Source organism: Leucoraja erinacea, chromosome 14 (assembly GCF_028641065.1).
Source record: "Leucoraja erinacea ecotype New England chromosome 14, Leri_hhj_1, whole genome shotgun sequence".
NCBI lineage: Eukaryota > Metazoa > Chordata > Chondrichthyes > Rajiformes > Rajidae > Leucoraja > Leucoraja erinaceus.
The window spans coordinates 6,442,478-6,449,145 of record NC_073390.1 but is presented as its reverse complement, the minus strand read 5'-3'; positions in this window follow the sequence as shown (position 1 = coordinate 6,449,145).

Here is a 6,668-nt window from a genome sequence, read left to right as displayed (position 1 = left end):
AGGCGAATGGACACCGTCGACAAGGAACTCTGCCGTCTTGAAGAAATGGGAATTATCACCCATGTGGACCATTCAGAATGGGCCACACCCATAGTTGTCGTTCAGAAGCCTTGCGGCAAGGAGCGCATCTGTGGCAACTACAAAGTGACTGTAAATCCTCAATTGCACAATGATCAATAACCCATACCAAGAGTGGATGAGCAGTTCGTCAAGCTGCAAGGAGTACAGTACTTCTCAAAATTGGACATGTCCGATGAGTATCTCCAAGTGGAGACTGGACGACGAAACAAAAAACCTGCTCATGATCAACACGCACAAGGGACTGTTCAGATACAACCGTTTGTCATTTGGACCGGCACCGGCGACGGCCACCTTTCCAGAAACTGGTCGACAATCTGGTTGCCGGGATTGCGTATGTAGCCACCTACCTGGATGATATAATTGTCACCAGCCGGACAGACGAAGAACACCAGCAGAACCTAAAACAGGTCCTCACGGCACTGAACAATTACAGCATGAAGTTGCACATGGACAAGTGCACATTCTTCCGACATGTTCACATATCTCAGACATATGATCTCGGCAAGTGGTCTGAAGCCATCGGAAGTACGAGTGGACGCCATTGTGAAATAGCCGACGCGCGAAAATGTGAAGCAGCTTGAAAGCTTCATTGGCAAGGTGAACTACGGTGGCAAGTTCCTACCGGCACTTTCAACTTTGTGCGCACCATTGAACAAAACAGGACGTCAAATGGCACTGGTCCAAAGAGTGTGACCATGCATTCAACCGGTTAAAGGAGATACTCGCCCAGAAGACGGGTTTGGTCCACTAGGACTCATCGAAGCTGATCTCACTGGCTGCCTATGCATCACCATATGGTCTTGGAGCTGTAATCTCACAAAAGACGGCAAACGGCAAGGAAGAACCAATTGTGTTCGCATCCAAAGCACTGACAATCGCCGAAAAAAACAAATTACAAGTGGAGAAAGAAGCATTGGCGATCGTGTTCGATGTCCGGAAGTTCCACCAGTATTTGAGTGAGCTGTGGCCTCACCTGATGATCAGACCACTTATGGTCGAACCCTTGTCAGTGGTTAAGAGGACTGTCACATGATGTCAAGGGTCAAGAGAAGTGTCCTCGTACTTAAGCAGACCTGGAGATCATGAATCGACAGATAGCTGAGCTCGAGACAGTACCCTCGCTCAGCTGCAGCAGCAATGACAATATGTTAGAGGACCAAATGTGTATGTATTTCGAACCTATTATGTCTGAAAAAAGCAACTGATTATTCACCACATTTGGTGCCGCTACAGGGCCACAGTCCTGCTCATCACCGACCACAAGCCGCTGCTGACTATTTTCAGTCCGGAGAAAAGTTTGCCTGTAATGACGTTGCAGCGTCTACAACGTTGGGCCCTGATCATGATGGGATATGATGACCACATCATTTACCAACAGTCTGCTGAGCATGCCAATGCCAATGCACTGTCTCGTCTACCGATTGGACCCGACCTGACATCGAATAAAAATGAGGCAATTATGGAAATTGAAACGGACGCCCACGTGCTCAACACGTGGGTCATCGGCGATTTCCACGTCTCCGCAAGGACGTTCGGCAACTACACGAGCACAGACCCCATTTTGTTGAAGGTACGGCATTTTATCACTCGGGGGTGGCCGAACAGTGCCAAGCTGAGCAAGGAATTCTGCTCATTCCAGAATGCGCAAAACAGAAATCTCCTCAAAGGATGGCATTCTGCTCCGCTTCCCCAAGTTCTATCAGATTTAACCAAGGGTTCAACAATGTCACTCCTAATTTTTTCTAAATTTAAACATGATATTGTTTCAGAGTACCAATGGAGTGTGGTAGGAGGATGAGAATATTTCCATTTAAATAAAATAGATCTTCTGGCAATTAATGTAGTAAAAGCAATGCCGGTTGGCTGAACGAGACTGGTGAGTAGGATCTAACATTGGTCGCCCAAAAATTGCAGTAATAGGATGAGGTTGTAAATCAATACCTAAAAGTACAGAAATAGTATCAAAAATATCTTCCCAATATTTTTCCAAAAGTGAGCAAGACCAAAATATATGAGTGTTCAAGAAGGAACTACAGATGCTGGAAGATCGAAGGTACACAAAAATGCTGGAGAAACTCAGCGGGTGCAGCAGCATCTATGGAGCGAAGGAAATAGGCGATGTTTCGGGCCGAAACCCTTCTTCAGACTGATGGGGGGTGGGGGGGGAGAAGGAAGGAAAAAGGGAGGAGGAGGAGCCCGAGGGCGGGGGGATGGGAGGAGACAGCTCGAGTGTTAAGGAAGGGGAGGAGACAGCAAGGGCTAGCAAAACTGGGAGAATTCAACGTTCATGCCAACCGGACGCAAGCAACCCAGGCGGAATATGAGGTGCTGTTCCTCCAATTTCCGGTGTTGCTCACTCTGGCAATGGAGGAGACCCAGGACAGAGAGGTCGGATTGGGAATTTTTTTGCTCTTGTCTCCATCCTTTACACGGTTGAGATGTTATCAACACTTTAAAATAAGTTATTCCGTGTCTTGAGATCAAGTAATATCAAGTAATATTGAAAGAGTGGTAGCAAGGAGTTAAAAGTTAAGGGAGCAAACGATATACAACCTTACAGCATGCCGCCACGAGAGAGAGTCATCAGCGTTTTCAAGCAGGCCATGAAATCTGCTGTAGGAATTGAAAATAAATCGAAACAATTGGCATTGCGTGATTTCTTACAGCAATATTGAACCGTTCCAAATTGCACTTCCGGTCAAACTCCAGCGGAGATAATGCTCGGACATCAAGTGTGTTCTCTCCTATCAGTTTTGCTCCAGACCTGTAACTCTAATACGGTGCACACTCAGCCAACGTCCAAATTTGACATTGGCGACTACGTATATTACTGCAATTATATGGCCAAGGAAAGCAAATGATGCACTGGCAGGATCATGGCTCTCATTGGAACCAAAATGTACACCGTCCAATGACAAGAAGAACAATGCTGATGGCATGATAACCCATTAAGAAGCTGCGTTCCTCCAGGGAAGACTGCGCAGAACCTGACCAAAACCAAGCAGTCGGCCACCCCGGTGCCAAATCGTGTGGATACTGGAGTGCCTGACTTGCCCCTCCCCAGGCCTGACAAAGTTCAGCCAGACAAACTCCCCGCGATCTGCCTGTGGTCCTTTGTCGATCCACACATTGCAATCGTGGTATTCCCCCTAGGCAACTCATTCAGGAATAGACGTTCAAAACTGAGTGTCATGTTTGGTGGACTGTGTGGGGTGGGAGGACATATTGCTCCTCTCATGCAGCAGGTGGTGCTGCACAGGACAATGGGAGATGTGTTGTACATAGTTATCTCCAAAGATTATAGAGCTCCTCTATAATTTTTGGTTATCTCTGTCTGTACACAGTGTGAGTGTGCAGTCAGATCGTGTGGTTGCAGCCATTTTTAGTTGTCTTGCTGCCACCATGTTCTCCAGAGATACTGCCAGGCCTGCTGAGTTACTCCAGCACTTTCATGTCCTTTTGTATATTAGCCAGCAACTGCAGTTGTTTGTTTCTAATTCAATGATAATCCCTTATTCTGTTAAAGTAACAACACCATCCCCCTAGGTTCTGTAATAACAAGAGTATAACAAGTGAGCAAAAGATACTGAGGCAGTGGCCATGATGTATTTCTCCAGCAACTATCCCAACTCTAATCTCTTTTCAATGTGAGAATGTGGTTGTTTGTAAAAAAAGGAATATCCAACAAAATCCCACCAAATTACCGGTACATCAACAAAACGATCATTTGAAGCCTAGGAACAACACAGCAACATTCTTCAGACAATATGCTTTTGAGGAGAGCTAAAGGTATGACAAAGATGCACTTTAGGTATCTCACTAAATCAGGGGGCACCCTTCAAAATGCACTAGTCAGGATAAGCTTCAAAACTAGTGTTTGATCTACTGCTAATTGTAGAGCCATGCTGCATTATAAATGGCCCTACATGTAGCACTTGTCACAGTGCCTTACTTGAGTGGTGAGGAGTTGGTGGTTAATGTGGACAATGTGAGAAACTACAACCAAGATTTAGTTTAGTTTGGTCTAAAGACAAAGCATGAATCAGACCCTTCGGCCAACCAAGTCCATGCCAACTATTGATCATCCTACCACACTAATTCTATGTTATCCCACTTTATCAAGCACTCCTACATTCTGGGGAGTACAAACCCACACGTCTTTGGAATGTGGGAGGAAACCAGAACACCCCGAGGAAACCCGTGCGATCACAGGGAGGACGTGCAAACTCCACACAGACAGCACCCGAGGTCGGGATCAAACCTAAGTCTGTGGTGCAGTGAGGCAATGGCTCTATCAGCTTGCCAATGTGCAGAATGTCCTCAGGACTGAGATTATTGAGGCTCCATCAATGTATCCTTCTGATGCCTGATTGACAAAGGCAATCTTCTCCACCATTGCCCCAGCATAAAAGAACCACATATACATTGGAAAGCTATATATTACTCACCTAAATGCATGCCTTTACATAAATTAAATGCATCCACTTGAATTAAAAAAAACATTTGCAGGAAAATTACCAATATGTTCAACACTAGCAAGCAGCCAAAATGAATACTTTTGATGCGAGTCAAAATAATAGAAAGTTAACACTTAATGTCTTCTGAAAAACCACCATAGAGACACAAGAGTGTGCAGATGCTGGAATCCTGAGCACAAAACAAAGTGCTGGAGGAATCCAGTGCGTCAGTATCTGTGTGGGGAGATTCCGAATTGTGACTCTTCTTCAGAAGAGTCCCAGCCCAAAATGTTGCCTGTTCATTTCCCTCCACAGGTGCTGCCTCATAGTCAATAGTCAATAGTCAATTTAATTGTCATTTGGACCCCTGGAGGTCCAAACGAAATGCCGTTTCTGCAGCCATACATTACAAACAAATAGACCCCAGACACAACATAATTTACATTTTACATAAACATCCATCACATTGCTGTGATGGAAGGCCAAAAAAAACTTATCTCTCCACTGCACTCTCTCCCCCCCCCCCCCCCCCCCCGATGTCAGAGTCAAAGTCAAAGCCCCCGGCTGGCAATGGCGATTGTCCCGCGGCCATTAAAGCCACGCCGGGTGGTGCAAGGTCGCACACCGGGTCTTGGTGTTAGAGCCCCCGGCGTGCGCTCGCAGAGTCCCGCGGCCATTCCAAGCCGCGCGGGGCAGTGATGTAGGCCCCGCTCCAGGAGCTCTTCGACCCCGCAACTCGGGCGGGAGAAGTCGCCGTTGCGAGAGCCCTGAAAAGCGGTCTCCCTCCAGCGGTCTCCCTCCAGGGATCCGCGGGCTCCCGGTGCCGCCGTCCGCAGACCCGCAGTAGCAGTCTCCGCATCAGCAGCAGCGGCGGCAGCAGCAGCAGCAGCAGCAGCAGCAGCAGCAGCGCTCCACCACCGCTCCACCCGCTCTGGACTCGGCCAGCTCCGCGACGGTGAGGTGAGTCGGCACCAGAGTCTCCGGCTTCTTCTGTTGGAGGCCGCTCCTCGTTGCAGCCCCCCACGACAACTGAGACCCGACAAGAAAAGGTCGGGTCTCCAGTGCAGGGAGAGATTTAAAAGTTTCCCCCTGGAGGAACTCATCTACTGAGTTCCTCCAGTAGCTTGATTTTTGTCATAAGTATAGTCTCTTGCTAGTACAAATCTCTACATTTCCTTTTCCTTATAATCCCATTTGGTGTAAATGATCAAAAAGCAGTTGTCAATTGCAGAAATAGAAGGGAAATCAATGTAAAAGAAAAATATATTACATTCGACATTTAATAAGACTAAGATATATACTCACATTCGTCGCAATGTTGTCCTCTGTAATTAGAAGTGCAAAGGCACGTGTAATTAGCATCAATGTTAATACAGGTCCCACTGTTCTTACATGGATTTGGCTTACATGGATTGACTGAATTTATTGTTGTTGTAGTGGGGCTTGGTGTTGGAGTTGTGCGAGTGGTGGTGTTTTGAGTTGTCGTTGGAGTCGTGTGTGGAGTCGCGTGTGGAGTCGCGAGTGGAGTCGTGTGTGGAGTCGTGTGTCGAGTCACGTGTGGAATCGTGTGTGGAATCGTGTGTGGAATCGTGTGTGGAATCGTGTGTGGAATCGTGTGTCGAGTCGCGTGTGGAGTCGTGGTTTGATTTGTGGGTGGAGCCATGGTTTGATTTGTGGGTGGAGCCATGGTTTGATTTGTGGGCGGAGCCGTGGTTTGATTTGTGGGTGGAGCTGTTGTTGTTGTTGTTGTATTGGGGCTTGGTGTTGGAGTTGTGCGAGTGGTGGTGTTTTGAGTTGTCGTTGGAGTCGTGTGTGGAATCGTATGTGGAATCGTGTGTGGAATCGTGTGTGGAATCGTGTGTGGAATCGTGTGTGGAATCGTGGTTTGATTTGTGGGTGGAGCCATGGTTTGATTTGTGGGTGGAGCCGTGGTTTGATTTGTGGAGCCATGGTTTGATTTGTGGGCCCGTGGTTTGATTTGTGGGTGGAGCCATGGTTTGATTTGTGGGTGGAGCCATGGTTTGATTTGTGGGTGGAGCCGTGGTTTGATTTGTGGGTGGAGCCGTGGTTTGATTTGTGGGTGGAGCCATGGTTTGATTTGTGGGTGGAGTCGTGGTTTGATTTGTGGGT